This window comes from Giraffa tippelskirchi, chromosome 7 (genome assembly GCF_054371585.1).
Source record: "Giraffa tippelskirchi isolate mGirTip1 chromosome 7, T2T-mGirTip1v1.2.pri, whole genome shotgun sequence".
Taxonomy (NCBI): domain Eukaryota; kingdom Metazoa; phylum Chordata; class Mammalia; order Artiodactyla; family Giraffidae; genus Giraffa; species Giraffa tippelskirchi.
The window spans coordinates 29296144-29315822 of NC_137281.1; the positions used below are offsets into that span (position 1 = coordinate 29296144).

The window sequence follows — 19679 nt, forward strand, 5'->3', positions numbered from 1 at the left end:
GGAGCTATCTATTTTGGAGACTGTGCATTTAGCAGAAGTATGGTTAAGACTAAAGGTTGTATAACCATGGCAGAAAAGTAAGCATACATCAAATGCTGTGTGTGTGAGCTTAGGAAAGAGAAGAATCTCCTCTCATGATTGTGCAATTTTTAACCCTAAGTCCATCTAGTTTTCCAATGTCTCTGTGCAATCTAAGTTGAAAAGCTGTAGAAAGTTACAAATGCATGGCCTGCTCTGGATTCTTCGCTGTTTGTGAGACACTGTGTGGTTTGTTTACCTATTGCTACATAATGAACAACCCCAAAATGTAGTGACTTAAAAACAACTGTTCATTATTTCTTATGATGCTGCCATTTGGCTGGGTGGTTCTCCATGTGAGGTTGGCTAAGGTGACTCATATGGTTCATTCAGCAGGGAGCTTATAGGGCTGGAGCATTCTGGACTGGGTCCTTGTTCTGACTATTGGTAGAGGACTTTGCTTTTCTTTTGATTCCTCATTCAATAGCCTAGATCCAAGTTGTTTTATGAGAAAGCAAATATTAACACTGTCCAGACCGCCTAAGGGGCTTCTCTGGTGGCTCAAATGGTAAAGAATCTGCCTGCAATGTGGAAGATCCAGGTTCAATCCCTGGGTTGGGAAGATCCCATGGAGAAGGGAATGGCTACCCATTCCAGTGTTCTTACCTGGAGAATTCCATGGACAGAGGAGCCTGGCGGGCTACAGCTCATGGAGTTGCAGAGAGTCAGACACTAAGACCCCATAAGGGCTGGTCTCAGATCAAAAACAATACTATTTCTGCCATAGTTTATAAGCTACATAAAGCCGGGGAAACAGACCTCATCACCTGATGGGAGGAGCTGCAAGCACCTACAGCCTTCTGTACTATGTGCAATCTTCTTTGGACATAAGCTACCACACCCCGATTAATGGAAGTATTTGATAAACTCCAAACTGTAGTCATATACAACTATATTTCCAAAGCCTATGTCTTATTCAGAAAGTAGGTGAAAGATAATTAAATGAATCCATAGAATACCAAAGTAGAAACATGGTTGTATGCAGTTTGAATAATAGCTATGGTGATATAAGTACAGAAAGCTTCCTGTGGTCACAGAAGTTGAAACTTACTCAAGCAACTTTCTTTACTTCTTAGACTTACAGGATTTCTCACAGCTTTTAATGTGATAATATGCACTGCTGTTTTCAAAATACTAAATATATTGTGAAGCATTCCTGTATGGATTTGATTACAGATCTCTTTTTTCATGGAATACTTTAAAGAAGAAATGCTTTACGGAATACATTCTGGAAAACGCTGAGGCAAAGCATTAGAGGGCCATATAAATGTGTGTGTGTGTGTGTGTGTGTTCTGGAAAACGCTGAGGCAAAGCATTAGAGGGCCATATAAATGTGTGTGTGTGTGTGTGTGTGTGTGTGTGTGTGTGTGTGTGTGTGTGTGTGTGTGTGTGTGTGTGTGTGTGTGTGTGTGTGTGTGTGTGTGTGTGTGTGTGTGTGTGTGTGTTATGTTGCCTCAGTCATGTCCAACTCTTTGCGACCCTATCGACTATAGCTGACCAAGCTTCTCTGTCCATGAGATCTCTAGGCAAGAATACTGGAGTGGGTTGCCATGCCCTCCTCCAGGGGACCTTCCTGACCCAGGAGTTGAAGCCACATCTTTTATGTCTTCTGCACCAGCAGGTGGGTTCTTTATCACTAGCACCACTTGGGAAGCCCCAGATAAGTGGTACATATTAATACATCATACCCTCTGAGACTGCAGACACAAGAAGAAAGTGAGGGAAAGCCCACAAAGCACACTAGGACATGAAGGAAAATGCCCAGGGTTTGTATTCAGAACACCTTTCTGTCATTTCCAGCCCTGTTGAGTATGCTGAGCAGTGATTTCATATGATCTATACAACGGAAAGAAAAGTGTTCCTTTCGCATAGGAAGGATTCTCTGCACAGGTTCAATTGGGACATGAATTATGATGTTGTTGGAGGTGGTTTCCAAGTTTTTTTTCATTATGAGAGTATTGTTTTTATTATTTTTCTATGAATCCTATAATCTAAGTTTGCTTACCAAGTAGTGATTAAGGAATGACACAGGCTAAACTTGGTCCACTAGAGATATGTATGCACATACTAGTTAGTTTAATTTTTACTAAGAACTGTTAAGACATATTCTAACCTTTGATATCTCTGGTGGCAGCACTATCACAGGATTTTACTGTGTGGATTTGGAGGAGGGTCATATGATCTCCTGTCAGCCCTCTCACATATCCCTTAGTTTTGAAATTAGCTATTCTCTTTACATTCATTCCTGCCACTGCTTCTCACAAGAGCAGGAAGAGGAAGAGGGGATAATAGTCACCTCAGAGACAATGATCTCAGGGCATGTTTTAAAAATGGTGGAAAGGTCCACGCCTGCGCGGTGGTGGCGCCTCGCGGCTGGCCAGGTGGGAGATGCTATTCCGTCAGTGGAGGTATTTGAAAAGGAGCCTGGGAACAAGGTGAACCTGGCAGAGCTGTTCAAAGGCAAGAAGGGAGTGCTGTTTGGCGTCCCTGGTGCCTTTACCCCTGGTTGTTCCAAGACCCACCTGCCAGGGTTTGTGGAGCAGGCTGGCGCTCTGAAGACCAAGGGGATCCAGGTGGTGGCATATCTGACTGTTAATGATGTCTTTGTGACTGAAGAGTGGGCACACGCCCACAACACAGAGGGCAAGTTTCGGCTCCTGGCAGACCCCAGTGGGGCCTTTGGGAAGGAGACAGATTTGTTACTTGATGATACACTGGTGTTTCTCTTTGGGAATCAACGACTGAAGAGGTTCTCCATGGTGATAGAGGATGGCATCGTCAAATCCCTGAACGTGGAGCCAGATGGCACAGGCCTCACCTGCACCCTGGTCCCCAATATCCTCTCACAGCTCTGAGGCCTGGAGCCCAGATGTCCTCCTCTGGCCCTTTCCTGTTTTTACCTGCCCAGTCCTGGGCAGAGGGCCCCAGCCTAGCCTCACCTGTGGTCACTCAGCTGAAATCTTGGCCAAATTTCTGCAATAAACACTTCTGGTTCAAAAAATAAAATAAAATAAAGATGGTGGAAAGAAAACTTCTAAGATCTGTGAATGACTGGCACACATGCAGTTGTACCCATCATGATTTTGCCTTCCACATTTCCATCAGAACACATGGGCATTTGCATTTTTTTATTTCTCTCTCTTCTCTCTCTCCTCCCTTTCTTTTTCAGACTTCCTTATCTCTTCCTCTCTCCCTACTCTCTCCCACCTCCCATTTTCTCTCTCTCCCTCACGCACTTTCCTTCTTTTGTCCTCACTCCATCCCACTGCCTTTATCACACTTCTGTTAAATCTTCAAGGATATACTCATCCTATTCTACCCTTTAAGGCTGAGGGCCTGAATTACTGTAATGAAGGTGCTTCTGGAGGCTAAATAGTGTTAGTGTCATCCGCTATAATGAAACTCTGTCAATTCCACCCCCACCTCCACCTGCTCTTTTAATAGTCCATTCTGTTGTGAAATATAGAAGTTAAAATTTCATTAAAGCTGGATTTAGGTCATGAGATATTTCAAATCCAGCCTGGGCATATAATAGGCACTTGGTATATTTTGTGGGATTTGTTGATGTTGCTGTTGCTCAACAGGAGAATTGGGGATCTACAGTTATTTGTCCTATAATGTAGTAGAAAAAAAAAAAAAAAGCCATGGTGTAATATATTGGGGGAAATTGTATTTTTCTTAGAGATTTTAATATTAACATTAACATCTTAAAGTCTCTGACATGTCCTAGAGCCAAGAAACATTTATCTTTCTTTAGCGCAGAATCTTTAGATTTATTTCAAGGCAGAATTAAAAAAAAAAAATTCAACCGATATCCAGGGGAATGCAGAGAGGAATTGAAAAAAGAAGAAGGAGAAAAAGAGAGGAATTGGGAAATCTGCTCTAAATATTCTCAGAGTCCTTCAATTTATCAACTCTATAGTTATAAATTAGCAGGATATCTTCATGAATGTGTTTTATTTTTGTATAATATTTTCTGCAAATTTCGTAACCAAAAATAAATAAATAAATAAAAATCCCTGGCCTGCTTTGATCTAGTAATTGATATGTAAATTTTAATATCATGTGAGGTGATTGCCAAGTTTTTAATTATCAAATTATTGCTTTAATTATTTTTCTATCAAACCCGTGGTATGAGTTTGCTTACCAAACAAACTGCGTTTATTCATAGCTCATTTGTTTTCTTAGGGTTATTAATCAGAGACATATCTTTACAGCTTGAGCTAACCACAGTGACTTCATAACATTTCAACCAAATAAAATTTAAAAACAGAAACTTTTTATTTGTATTTAAACTGTGTAGTCTAATTAGAAGTAAGACTTTTTTTTCAACATGGAAAACAGCTCACAAACCCCATTTACTGCTGTTAAAGTAGCCAAGGATCTAGAGTAGTGGTTCTCAGCTTTGCACATTAATCACCTGAAGAGCTTGAAAAAGAAAATGCCAATGCTGAAGCCTCACCCTCATGTTTAAGTCTGAATCTCTGAGATAGGCACCCAGTACTTTTGTAATAGGGCTTCCTGGGTGGCTCAGCGGTATAGAATCCGCATACAATGTGGGAGCCTCGGGAGACATAGTTTCCACCTCTGGGTCAGGAAGATCCCCTCGAGGAGGGCATGGCAACCCATTCAAGTATTCTTGTCTGGAGAATCCCGTGGACCAAGGAGCCTGGCAGGCTACAGTCCATAGTGTCGCAAAGAGTCGGACACACTGAAGCAATTTAGCACAGCACACACTTTTGTAATGCTCCAGATTATCCTCATTTACAACAAAGATTGAGACTCTCAACCCCTGGTATCACTACTCTGGTTAAATCATATAGGTGAGATACAGAGATGGAGTTACCTGTTTGGAGACAAAAGGTAAAGAGGAAGGCACTGCTTAATAATGAGTCAGCTCATTCAGGGTCATTGCTCCCTTGAAAAAAGTGTTCTTTGGTTTTATCCAATCTCCTATATTGTATCATAATCTTAGTCATAAATTAAATCTCCCCAAAGCAATCATGTGGGACATTGATGCATGTTAGAATGTAGAATTTGGATAAGACCCCAGAAACTAATTCCTCTTAGCTCATTATTTAGGAAAATTCATTGAACTGCATCTCTCTAACCTTCAGTTTCTTTATTTTCATTCCAATAAAAATACCTGTGTTGTAGGCTTTTGTAAGATTTAAACAACAAATATAAATCAAAAATTGCATGGTTTTACATACAAAGTTGTTGTTCAACAAATGGTAGTTGATGCTGGATCATTAATTCCAATGTATTATTAAAAAACTTAGGATAAGCATTATTGATACACTTCAAAATTAACCAAGAAAAAAGTAAATAGAAAATTTGCTTTAATTAGAATTCTGAAATTGTAGCAATATATTCTGAAAAATATGTAACATTCATTGCTTATTTATTTTTGTGCTTTTTTCATGGAAAGATTGCCAACGTTCAGTCTAAAAAACTAGCATTTTCTCCAATGGCTCCTCATAACTTTGAGTTAATAGGAAAGATATTAGTAATCTTCCTTTTTACATTGAAAGCAAATTTGAAGATGGGCCCAATGCTGGCTAAGGACGTGCACAATCTAGGAAGGTTAAGAAAACAGTTCCTTACTGATGTATTAATACAGGATCTATAATTTTTCAACTCAGTTTGTCTTTGAGTTAATTTTTATTTTTTCAATATTTGAAAACTTTTCAATTTTCTGGAGTTAAATTTCTCAACTGTTTCTTCTGTTATTTTATTGCTTAGTGGGTAAAAGATCCTACCTCCCAACAATTACTAGATAATTAGCTATATTCTCTTCTTATATTTAAAATCTTTTTTTGAATTTTACATTTAATAATTTAATCAGGAAAGCCCAATAATTTAATTTAATTTAACTTAGTTGGAACTAATTTGATGTATATTCTGATACAAAGAGTATTTTATTGCTGATATTAGAAAATCTTTGTTACATAGAACTAATGTTGACTCTTTGTCATGATATATATGCCATCTTATTACTATATTTAAAGTAGATTAATGAACTTAATATACAAGCTCAACATGGCACACAAGGTCTTACAAATTCAGCCCTAGATTCCTTCTCTGATCTGTATCCTACTGCCCAAGTTGGCTGTTGGCACCTAGAAAGCATATTCATTGAGTACAGGGAACATTCTAGTGATCCTTGATCCTGTTACCTCCTTTAATTCACACCTTGATGCGTTTACACTCAGTCATGCCTCCTCTTCAACTGGTAAATTTATTAAGAAGATAAAGGAAGAATAAGTAATATCTCTCATACATTCTCTATATCCTGACAATATTCACAATTATTCCTGTATCTATTTGTCCTCACCAAATTTTTGAGTGGAAATTTTTCTCCATTTTAACATTGGACACATCATGTCTAAAATTGTGAAATGTTAAGAATCTGCCCAATGTCTCACAACTGACAAGTGAGCAAAATGGGATTTTATAATGTGGATCTGTCTTAAGTCAAATCTCACTTCCTTATATTCTTAAATTCCTTGTATTCTATACTGTTTTGCTTCTCGTTTTAGCAACTTTATGCAGTCTGCTTGCCAGCTCAGACTTCCCTAGTCATCCATGCTTCAATGTACTTATGTACATTTCTATGCATCACTTATGTATCATGTGTTATTTTGTGGGTGGGTGTTGATATTTCTGACCACTTGTGATCTCATCACTTTCTTGAGGAATCACATAGAATTAATCTTTGTGCTTTCATCAGTTAGCACAAGGCTGGACACAGATTAGATGTGATAATAATAAATATTGGATGGATGGATGCAATTTGATCACATGGTATTGTCTATTCTCTTATTTGCTTTCTATTTTAGTTACATTGCACCTCTCAATATAAAGTTCCATTATAATGTATTTGCCATTCCAAATGGTTTAGAGGCGCTTTTATTTTAATTGAAGATACAGTAATACAATTGTGTGAGTGATATCATATCTCTATGAGAGGCAAAATATATTCCTTTTAAACATATACTGAAGAGTTTGTATGGGAATTGTTTCCAAGCTATAAAGTTATTTACTGCTGCAGTGAAGAGAAAACAAAATCAATTTCCCTCCAGAAATTTATGAGTGGTCTAGATAGAGCTTTAGGTAATACATCTCAAGGAGATCTTTTGATAGACCCTCGCTGCTGCTGTATTTCTTTTGAACTGCACTCTACATTTCCTAATCAGCTATATCCAGACATTAAAGTAAAATTTATGATAAAAATAGAAAAGCCTAAAGTCCTTGAATTCCATTGGTTTGAATAAAACACTAGATGGGAAAATTGTTCAACAGTTGATTTTTCCCATTAATCATCTTGTTAAAATATTTTTGTAAGTCAGAGGACTAGAAGTGGATTTCCCACATTTTATTCTGTCAAGTCTAAGGCAAGGAACACTTCCTGCATAACTAGCATGAGAAACAAATGAATACAAAAAAAGCATCATCAGTATCCTTCATTTTCAGCACACTCATTTTAGTACACTTGAAATACTGAAGTTAGGAAAAATGAGCAAGAATGTAATTATCATCATCAAGGCTCTATTATTAGGAATTTGATCTGGATTGCATCTTTGACACTGTAGGCTAAGTATGTAAGAAAAAAACTATCCCTATTGTTTACTGTAAATATGGAGAATATACTGAAAGGAATCAAACTGTAAGAGTTGACTTAGAAGTGACATATTTTAATATTGAAAATAGTTAATGGTGTGGTCATTTTGTTCTGAATGAGATTAGAATTTGAAATTGTGGATTTAATAACTATCACAATGTGGGTGGCATCATCCAATCTCTTGAGGGACTGAATGAAAAAAAAAAGTTGGAGGAAGAAAGAGTTTATTTTTTTTTCTGCCAAATTGCTTGAGTTGGGACATCCATCCCCCCTTCCCATGGTGCTCCTGGTTCTCAGGTCTTCAGAGCTTGACTGAATTACAACACTGGCTTTCCTGAGTCTCCAGTTTGTAAACAGAGGGACATCTAGGCCTCCATAATTATGTGATTTGATTTCTTGTAATAAATCTCTTCCTGTATATCTCGTGTTGTTTCTCTTTCTCTAGAGAACTCAGACTAGTTCAAGACTCATTATAATGCAGAAGACCACAATGTAAAACAGATAAATACCAAACTGCCATACCTGAAGCACGAAAGGAGATTGGAGACCTGCCTAATTATCTGTCTCTCAAATCCAACTCTAGAAGCCCCTCAGTTCCATAGTTTACAGTTTAAAATTACCAATTAATTCTCATAACTTTCTTTTAAAATTGATGGTGGATATGGAAACTGAAAGAAGTTAATCCCTCAGCCCAAAATGAGGGATTTACTTATGTAACAGCCAAGTCAAATCTATGTAGTTTAGTTTCCAATTTGACAACTTTGAAGATGAAAATTAAAGTACCATTGTTAATGAAAAGAAAGTAGAAGCCTGGGAATCACACAGTTGTACAGTAACTTCAGAATTTTAGGAAAGGAAATGAGGTCACATTTGTTCTAAACTTCTAAGTGAAGTGAAAGTTGCTCAGTCATGTCCGACCCTTTGTGACCTCATGGACTGTAGCCCACCAGGCTCCTCTGTCTATGGGGATTTTCCCATAGACAATAAACAGGATACTGAAGTGGGTTGCCATTTCCTTCTCCAAGGGATCTTCCCAACCCAGGGATTGAACCCAGGTCTCCCGCATTGCAGGCAGATTCTTTACCATCTGAGCCATCGGGGAAGCCTGACCTTCTAAGTCTCAGTGCAAATACCTTTCCTTACTATGGAGAATTAAGATAGCCTTTTCTATCCCTTTCTATTCCTATGCTCCTTAGAGCATATTAAAGCATAGGATGCTTTAATATGCTCTAAGTTATTTGCAAAAAATGGTCAAGGGCTTGAGAATTATCATATTTTAAAATCATCTGAGTGAGGTTGTCTATCACTATCTATTGCTATTCTCACTATAAATGTACACATGATAGATATACTCTATTTGCTCCAATAAGTTATTTTATTATAAAGGGAAGCCCTGTTCATCCTCACATTGGCTTTTCAGGATATTGTTCTGTTTTCTTCATTCTTGCACATCTATGAAGATGTCCCAGAACATCTTATGTTGGTTCCTTTTCCTTTTGTTTTTGACTCTTAGCAATAAATAGCATGTGTATTTACTTTGACCTCGCTGTTCACTTTGGTGATGGTCAGCCTCTCCTTCCAAGTCCAGGCGATTCTGCCTGTTGCACGGTACTCAGCTTTGCTGTACAGAGGTGATTGCTTCCTATCTCCAGTGCATGGTTCTCCAAAGTTCTCACTGGTTGGTGGGCATGGAAAGTGCAGCTGGATAACCTGCTGTAAGAGCTCTTTTCAGTAAGACCCTGACACAGCTATGACTTACTACGACTTGTTTCTATCTCCAGTACTGCAACTGCCTGCCATTTTTACTTCCTGCCCAATTGTCTTCTTGGAGTTTCACATTAGGATGTTAAAAAGGAAAATTTCTATTGGGGAAGGAGATTAAAAGTAGCAGCATTTGGGGAATCATACACCCAGAATCAGATGATGACCAACTGGCATTCAGTGGTGGGGTTGAGGTGGGTTACAGCTGGTCCAATATCAATACATTACAGTATATGAACTTGTGAAATAAGGACCAAAGAGTAGGGGGAGTAAATAGGGATTGTTTTACTTATTTTCTGGAGAAATAAGCAGACTCTAGTCCTCTAGGTTGTTCCATTTCTTGCCTTCAGAGTTGAGGTGAATTCACCTCAAGAATAGAAATTTCTCTCAAATTCCAGCAGTAAAATTGACAGCTATGCCCAGTTTTCAGAGACGTGATTTCTCACCTCTGTTGGTTTCTTTGTAGGTATGTTGGCAGAGAGGTGGGAAAAATGCCATCAAGAGTTGCTTTCCAAATGCCATTTTAAACCATCATCACAAGTCTCTTTTGGTAAAGGATGAGTAAGGAGGAATGTTCTGTACTCAGCTTCAGAGGATTTTATTTCCCTCTTATGTAAACCACTTCATGTCAGAATAAGAGTTTATGTAAAATTAATGTGTTATATATACCAAGACTAAATGACTTAATTTTGGATATATAGACATTTTCAGTGATTAAATATTAGTATATAGAAATTGAAGGGCCTCTCAGGAATGCTGGAGCTCCCAGCCCTCCTTTATGTTTTGTCTAAAACAGGATTTAAAGGTTTTTAATAGACTTGAGAAAGGCTAGAAATCTCCATATATACAACCTTGCCTGCCCTGATTTATTGGTGGATTTCCTGCAGAATTTTTAATGCGACACTTGATTTCCCCTGTGGGGCTTGTTAACTCCTGATTGGATAATGTAAATTTCCAGCCAAGATTAAGCACAAACAAAGCCAAAACTCATTTATTTTAAGGAGGGAAATTGAGATTCTGAAGGTCTGGTGTTTCCCTTTTCAAATAAATGAGTTTGTCAGGTGACTCTTTTTAAAATATCTGATTGGGATTAAGAACAAACAAATTTAATGTTTTAGATTCTGAGTTATTCATCAAAGTTTGAAATCAGAAATTAAAGTTGGAAAGTATTTTGTTTGAGTCTCTCCCTCTCTGTCCCATTCTCTTTTTTTGCCTTATAGGATAAACTACTGGGAGATGTATTTCTACTTTTCCTTAGGCCTGTGCTGTGCTGTGCTTAGCACTCAATCTTGTCTGACTCTTGGCAGTCCCACGGACTACAGCCCTCCAGGCTCCTCTGTCCAAGGGGTTCTCCAGGCAAGAATACTGGAGTGGGTAGCCTATTCTTCCTCCAGGGGATCTTCTTGACCTGGGAATCAAACCAGGGTTTCCTGCATTGCAGGTGGATTCTTTATCAACTGAGCTACCAGGGAAGCTCTTCCTTAGGCCCAGGTACTCCCCATCTCAAATGTCTTGCTAGATTCATTCTCAACATAGAGATGGCATTTCTGCTGGCCTTCAGCAAATTAATGAGACATTATTTAGCCAAAGACAAACTAATGATATGTTTGTACTAGAAACTGTATAAGCTCCTTACATGTTTTTTTTTTCTATTAATTATTTCTCACCAAAAGAAAGACCGCTGTAATGGAATAAAAGACTTTCCTCAGAGTAGTGACAACATGTGATAGAGTAGAAAGTGTTTCCGGGCAAGACAATTAGGAGAAAGACGTGATGGTGGGAAAACGTCGATTGGGAATGTGAGGGGAGAAGAAGGAAGAAATTATATCAGATTTCCTGGCTTGAATTAACTGATGACAGATTTACGGATGGGAAAGACATGAAGAGAAGAAGATTGTTGGTTGAAAGGTGAGAAAGTTAATAAACTAGTATTTGGATATGCTGAGTTTAAGTTACCTTGGGGACATCTAAGAGGTCATGCTGACATCTTGAAACATATATTTGGAGTATGGAAGGCAGTCTGAGGAGATAGTTATACATTTTGGAATAATTTTCATAGGAGTTCCTTAGAAACTTTGGATATTAAAGTTGTAATACACATTTTGTCTTGTTTTTTGCTATAATTCTGGCATATAAATTACCATATCACTCAATATGTATTTCTTAATATCTGAATGGATTAATATGTGAATCAGTAAATGAAGTGGAATAATGTCATTAGAGAGAGAAAGAGTTACATTGGATAACAAGTTATTACTTATCTACTTGCAATTTTCTATATTCATTCATTCAGCAAGTTCAATTTTTTTGATAGTTTCAACTCCTTGACATTAATGAAAATTCTTTATCAGTCAGAAATTGTCACAAACCACTCCAAAACTCAGTTTCTTAAAATAATAATTATTACTCATTTTTGTTCTCAGGACTTCACACTGGCTGGAGTTCAGTTGGCTTGGACTACACTTATCTGGGATTGGCTTCAGGCTACAGATTGAATCCAGTTTTTTCTCATGCATCTGGCATCCTCCTTCATAACAGCAACTATTAAGATTCTCGCAGCAGAAATAGGAGGCAAAGCCCTACCCTTCAAGCACATTCTAAAACCCCTTGTCTACTATGTAATACTGTCTTTAAAAGTCACATGAGTAGGTTCAAAATTAAGGAGCAGAAAAGTCCATTCCCTACACAGAACCATGAAAAGGCAGTGAATATTTATCAATGATAGTTCTATCTACCTCATTTTCCAAAATCAGTATCTGAAGTTTCATAGTCTTGCTAACATGTTAGGTCAATAAAATGCCTACTGGATATCTTTCTTTGAATGTACCACATCCTTTCTAAGGGCAACACTTTTCAAAATCCTGTCAAAGGACTCTCTTCACCTCACGGTTTCCATATTTACATGATCTTTTAGGTTAGGAAGTAGAAAGCTTTATGTACTCTAAACCTTTCATAGCATCTGGTCATTAAATGTTTTCAAATTTCCCTATGATATTCCTGTTTAGTTTCTCTCTTTATGCTCCATTTCAATTGTCCAAACTGCACTGATTCCCTCATTCCCTCTTCCTGATATAGTCACTCAAATTCAAGTCATTCCTTACCAAATAAGCCTGCGTATCATTTCCACTTTCCCACAAAAATGACTTTCTTCACGTCACACCCTGCCAAACATTGGTTGACCATTTTATTAATACAGCAAATGTCTATGTAGCCCTTCTAAGTGCCAGATACACTGCCATGTGCAGGGGTAAAATAGTGAACAAGGAGAGAAAGTCTCTGGGCTCTCTTGCAGCTTCATGCCAGCAGGGTCAGAGAAAAAAGAAACATAAAAATGATCTGAGAAATATCTAAGAAAACTCTTAATGGTAAGTAACCTGCAGTATGTAGAAGGTGATGATTTGATAGACTACAACTGGGCACTGCCTTTAGAATGAGTGCTAGTAGGGCTTTTTTCTGAAGAGGTGATGCTTGAGTTAATACTTGGATGGTAAGAGAGTTACAAACATGCAAGGATCAGTGAGAAGAACATTGTAGGCAAAAACTGTACCAAACCTATAAACAAACATTTTAGGTAGGGAGAACAACCGATGCAGAGACCATGAAATAACAGGAATGATTTTGGCAAGCCTGAGAATCAGAAAGAAAGCCACCATGGCTGAAACATGGAGAGAAAAAGAAGTTGGCTGACAAATGATTTTGAAGAAATGACATTGAAGATTGAGGGAAAACCATTTAAGGGCTTGAGGCCAAGAAAACAAGATTTAGATTCCATTCTAAGAGTGATGGAAAAACACTGAAGACTTAGATGGTTAACAAAGCTTTATTTAAAAGAGTACTTTGGCTATGTTTTAGAGAACTGATTGGTCAGAAGTAGTAGTAGTCAAGATTGGAAGAAGAAATCAAAGATACATGGCCAAGATAGCAGTGCAAAGCATATAACAATGAAAAATCAAGTTTTATTTTATGTCTCACATTGTTTTGTGAAGTGCTAAAATCAAGAGCTCTGTTTAGACATACAAGATTTGAATTGTTTAATTAGACATCTAAAGTGGAGTCATCAAATAGTTGAAGTCAAATATCTGGAGATCTGTCAATTTTAACAATCATACAGATATTGTTATGGTTTTTTCAAGGTTTGAGGACATTTTGGATTAAGTGGGGCTCAATAACTTGTTAGTGTGTGTTGGTGCTAGAACTAGTCCCTAGAGAATTAACTTCCAACTACTGCAGAGCTCTTGACTGGCCTCCTCCTGTGCTTAACCCAGAATAGGCAAATATGTTCTTTAAAAAACAACAATAAAAAACTTGATAAGGTGAGGAACAATTGTCTGCCAGAGTGGAACACTTCTCATAGAATCTAGCCATACACAACTTAAGCAAATGGACTTCCCACTACTGCTCTACCCAAATTGTCCACTTTGGGCCATCACATCTTCTTTTGACCTTAGTGATCCTTCTCGCATCCAGCTAAACTTTACTTTTTCCTTTATTTAAAATCCTATTTCTGTTCTTCTCAGTACCTTTCAATTTCACTCATTCTTTAGGTCTTAATCATGATGATTCATAAAACACTTTACTTCCCCTAGCCTACACTGATATCTCACCTAATTTTATTTCTTTACCATAAAATTTGGCACTCCTACATCATCTGCATCTAATTAATTATCCTTGAGTTCTCAGGTTGTTTTTCAGCCAGACCTACACTCTTTGTATACTCTTAAGCCCCAATTATGAAAATATATTAATAAGAAAAATGTGAGCTTTGTACTTAGAATTCAGCTTGCAGCTCCAAGCTTTATCAGTTTTGGATCTTGAGCTAATTATTTAGTGTCTCTAAGCCTTCAGTTTTCTTATAAAATTGTTGGTTATTGGTTCTGCCTCAAAAGGATGTCGTAGGCCTGATATGAAATGTAATATGCAAAAACTTCTCCTACAATGATCTGTACATTGTAAATTCTCAATAAATATTAGACTCCCTATTTTCTTCTCCTTAGAACCTTAGCATCTATCCAAATATTGGGATCACAATAGGAGCTGCCACTAGCTATATGGACGAAAGAAGAAAAAATGCAATTTGTTATGAATTGCTATATGGAAGATTTTTGTTTGTTTGTTTTCCTATTTGCAATACCCCACTGTGACTCACTTGATTTTCTGAAATGTCCTTCTTAATCAAAGTGCAGCATGGCCTGCAATTTTGCAAATTGAAGTGGATTAAAATTAGTTTTGTCAGAGAACTTCATGACACCCTCCACCCCCTCCTGGAAATAATTGGAGACATCCTGGGATATCACAGACCTGGACTCAGGAATCACCACTCTCTATGTTGTCTCACTTGTGTTTTTATGAGAACTAAATTGACAGCAGCAGTTCATTAGGGGAACATGATTGAATGTGCATGGTTTGCTGATAAACTTGTAAGCACTTGGGGAACCATGAAAAACGCCTTCCATTTTCTCAAAGAGGTTGAGCAGAAAATGTCAAAGTGTGAGAGTGGGTGTGCATGTGTTTAATAAAAAAGTAATTAGAAATAAGATGCCTAGATATCTAACTATAGTAAGAAATTAGTCAATATTAAGACAAGCTTTTAAAGATACACTCAGTAGTTTTACTGCTCCCATTACGCTATCTAAAAGTAAGAATGTCATACCTACACTATATATTTATAGCTTATGTGTGTTAGTCACTCAGTTGTGTCCAACTCTGTGACTCTGTGGACTGTAGCCCTCTAGACGCCTCTGTCCATGGAATTCTCCAGGCAAGAATATTGGAGTGGATTGCCATTCCCTTCTCCAGGGGATCTTCATAACCCAGGGATTAAACTTGGGTCTCCTACATTGCAAGTGGATTCTTTACCTTCTGAGCCACCAGGGTTGTATGCAATTCCAAAGAAGGAAGACATGAAAAACAAATGAGAGGATGACGGATGAAAGGAACGATACGAGTCCTCAGCACCAGGAAGTGTTTACTGAGCTCCTAGGAATTGAGGAAAAAGCTCCTTTCCAATTTTAGACTGCTGGGGGTGGGGCAAAGAAAGAGGCAATTAGACTTGAGTTGGATTGCTGCCCATCACGGATTTTGAGTAAGAGCTATCTCCCTAAAACCCACTGGCATGTAGGAAGGGTGTAATCCCACAGTGTTCATTAATAATAGATGTCTACTAGAATTTGTGCTTATTACCACTGCTTTTCTCTGGACTTGCATTTTGAAATTGATCATCTTGTTTCTCAGCATATCCAGTTTAGGAAGTCAATCAGTAGAATTTCGACACATTCTTAGAACACTTAAAGATTCTTCTATGGCTGTGGTCATGCTCATTAGCAAATGATCTGCACACTAATTCCTCAGCCCAGAGGGTTCACAACAAGCAGAGACCTCATTAGGAAGTCCTTTGACACTCCCTTCCTCTCTTCTTTTCATCTGTTCACTTCGTCCTGAGAAAAGCCAGTGCCCCTACAGATCTGCCTCCTTTGGCCAGCAGCCTAAACTCATGGAAGCCAGCCACACAGGAAATGTGGATTCAGGGGAAGAAGCCTATTTTCAAGCCCCCAGGGATACTTTCAGTACGAATTACAGCAAATGTCTGAGTCAGGCACCAAGTCCTGAAACCACTGATGGTGGGTCAAGGACTGAAGCTACAGGGCCTCCCTCTCAAGCTTCCTGAAATATTTTTTATCTTAATTTTTCTTTTATCCCATCTTCTCCATGAAGACTCTCATGCAAGTCAGATCATGAGGATAAAATATGATTTGAAAGACACTGTCATTGTAACAAATACACATATTACAATAGCTTATCTAATAACATTACTAATACTAGTATTTATGAATTGCTGAAACATGGGAAAGCATTCTATCTGTATTCTCTAATTTTATTTTCATGGCACTCCATATGTGTTATTGGTTCTATTATAAGGAAATTGTGACTTGTGATAATAACTTGCTCAGAGCCAGGAAGTATTAGAGTCAGCTTCTAAATCCCAGTCTGTATTATATCATAGTCTGTGCCCTTCCTACCATACTGGGCAGCTAATAGATAGTTAAATAGATAGATAGACATATGTATGTTTATAAATACAAGGGCAGCCATTAAGCTTGGCTTTAAAAGATCCTTGCCATCCAGGGGAAGATCTTATTTGCTAAAAGCTTTTCCAGAAATCAGAATGCATGATATTTTGGGGCTATTTTCACCTTGGTTATTCCTCCTGTGGATCAGCTTTCCTCCTGTCCCTAAGGATAAATCTTATTGATAATGTTGATACCAGCAGTAAGCTCTGAATTGATTCCCATCTGATATGCATCCTTGATAGCAATTTGTTCTTTCCTTAGTGTTCATTGGCTTTGGCCTGCTTTCCTTTTAGTTAGTGAAATGTAATTAAACTTGGAGGCATTGCTTAAATTCCATTCCCCAGTGTCCCAAACTTTCTCTTCCAAATCAATCTTATCAAAGAAAATGTCGAAGTTAAATTAGATCTTGGAAGGGACTTAAAAACAAAACAAAACAAAAACATAGGACAAGAAGATTGAGTTCTAAGGTTTGGGGTGGTTTTTTGCAAGGTCAAAGAGCTGACAATGTATGAGAGGTTGCAGTGTGGATAGAATAGAGTAGATTGAATTAAAAAAATGAATATATGGTTTTAAGCAAGGAACCTAGAAGGTCAGGTTTGGAAGCTCACAGTGGAGAGATTGCTCTCATCCCTGTGGCCCCTTTAAACTTTCCTAGGTGAATCTCCTACTCTTAGAAAAATCAAAGTGCCTCCCATTTTCATGTGCTGTTCTCCAGTGAAACTTTATCGGCTATTTTTGGTCATTGTTGCCTCTGGGTTCCCCCTTCCTTCTCCCAAACCAAATGTCATGCTGTTGGTGGTCTTCCTCACTTACCTGAATTTTAGTATTTGTGGTCATACTTTGTCACCTACTTTTGTTGTAAAGTATTGGAGTTTTGGAGTTTACTTTGGCCACCTGATGCAAAGAGCTGACTCATTTGAAAAGACGCTGATGCTGGGAAAGATTGAGGACAGGAGGAGAAGGGGATGACAGAGGATGAGATGGTTGGATGGCATCACCGACTCAATGGACATGAGTTTGGGTAGGCTCCAGGAGTTGGTGATGGACAGGGAGGCCTGGTATGCTGCAGTTCATGGGGTCACAAAGAGTCGGACATGACTGAGCGACTGAACTGAACTGAACTTTGTTGTAAATCTTATCTATCAATGTTGGTTTTGTAATTTCATTCTGTTTCTATTAATATGTGATATTTGGAGAGTCTGAACCTATTGCATTTTTCTTCCACCCCATGATCCCCATGTGGCCTTTATGGGACTCCTTGCATTTTTTTTGCTAATCTAGACCATTTGCTTTCCTTCCTATCCTGTAAGCTGAGTTCCTTTGAAACACATAAGATCAGATCATTGTACTCATTGCTTCTTCATTAGATTTCTGGTCACTTCTTATTGATTAAAGATTTTAGCTATAAATTATAATATACTATTCATCATTGTTACTTATTATTCTTAGAAAATTCAACATCCAAATAAACTATATATTCAACACCCTGATCTCATTAGTCCCTGAACTCATTCATATATTATCCTACTATTTCCTACCTCAGCAACACATTCTAATGGTCATATTTGAGACATCACTAATAACTGCATCATTTGAAAATCTTGATTTCAAGTACAGCATTCTCCTCTAATCATCTTTCTATCTCCCTGTTCTATTACCCTGCATCCAAAAGTTTTTTGATCTTATTGAGACTTCCAGACCATTCACTATAATATTTTTCACTGAATATACCTTCATGTTTTTATTATTGTCCTTAATTAATTATGAGAACATAACCTATCATTAGTTCACTCCCTTGGATATGCCATTCCTATAACATACTAAAATATTATGAAACTTAGATCATATATTATCCACCATTTTAATAGTAATTCCACATTCAAAGGCCTAAGGTAGAAGAAGGAGACACTTCTGGGAGAATAGGGTTGCTATTTTAAAGGTCAAACCATGTGGAAGAAGAGTTAGGCTGAAAAAGTACATAAATGTCAGGTAACGAGAGTTTTTTCATGCCAAAGAACTTGCTTTTGGTTTGCTTGTTTTTCTTAGGCAATAAGGAACCATGGAAAGTTGATGAGGTGTTTGTGGTATTATGAGTCGTCTTAGATTGCTAGAGCTGCTGTAACAAAGTGCCACAAACTGAGTGATTTAAACAAAAAACATTTTTTTGTCTCACTGTTCTAGAGGCTAGAAGTCTAACATTAAGGTGTTGGTGGCACCATGTTCCCTCTGTGAATACAAGGAAGGATATGTTCAAAGATTCTTTCCTAGTGTCTGGTAGTTCCTTATGACAGCATAACTCCAATTTTCACATAATACTTTTCTAGTGTATATATTTCTGTCTTCAAATTTCCCCTTTTATAAAGGACACCAATCATATTGGACTAGGGGCTCATTCTACCCCTGTATGAAATCACCTTAATTAATTATATTTGCAACGATCCTATTTCTAAATAAAGTCATGTTCTGAGGTACTAGGGTAGGGATTTCAACATAAGAATTTTGTGGGACAAAACTCAACCTATAACATGAATATTTGTGAAAAGCATTTTTGATATCACATAGGAATTCAAATGCTACCTCACCAAAAAGGACTCTATTTTCTCCTACCATTAGGAAATAAGTTTGCTGCAGGATGGATGAGAAAAACCCAAGAGGGTACCTCTGTAGATTTTCTCTTTCTGCAAATGGCCTGGTTAAGAGACGGAGAAAGGATTTCAACATAATGTGCATTTGGCACTCACTGCTAATGCAGGAGAGGAAGATCCAGAGTGGAACACAGAGATGGAAGCTGTGCCTCGTTATTTCTATGGGTGATGCTCAAAAAGGCCTCCATTTTCATGTCTGGTAGCATTTGTCAAAGATAGGCCAAGAGAAGTCAAAGTAATTTAGATTCAATCTTCTCTCAGAAATAAAATGAACAGAAGTTTTATTAAAAGGAAATGAAGAGGAAATTGAACTTTCATATTTCATTGTGCAATTGTGATGACAAAAAACAATATTCGTGAGTAGAAGTTTGAAAGATTGTTATTTATATGTCTTTCCCCTCCCCTCCTGTGTTCACCTACACTCTACCTGCTCTTGTCAAAATAGGGGGCAAGGTATTTTTTTTTCCCTTAAGAGCTGAGTCATGGTAGTGGCATGGCAAGCCT

The 19679-nt window shown here is 37.8% G+C and overlaps 1 long non-coding RNA gene and 1 pseudogene across 2 annotated transcripts in view; both read left to right on the forward strand.

Annotated features, from left to right (window-relative positions):
- Positions 1–2408: 2408 nt before the first annotated feature.
- LOC145513732 (peroxiredoxin-5, mitochondrial pseudogene) lies at positions 2409–3093 on the forward strand (annotated as a pseudogene). Its single transcript, XR_014059708.1, has one exon. The product of XR_014059708.1 is annotated as a peroxiredoxin-5, mitochondrial pseudogene (transcript).
- Positions 3094–8590: 5497 nt separating this feature from the next.
- The window catches only part of LOC145515056 (uncharacterized), a 121568-nt gene continuing 110479 nt past the window's right edge, over positions 8591–19679 (forward strand). Inside the window, exons 1-4 of the long non-coding RNA XR_014060653.1 lie at positions 8591–8702; positions 11137–11371; positions 11887–12828; positions 19144–19531. This is a non-coding gene — a long non-coding RNA (uncharacterized LOC145515056). The remainder of the gene's footprint in view (positions 8703–11136; positions 11372–11886; positions 12829–19143; positions 19532–19679) is intronic.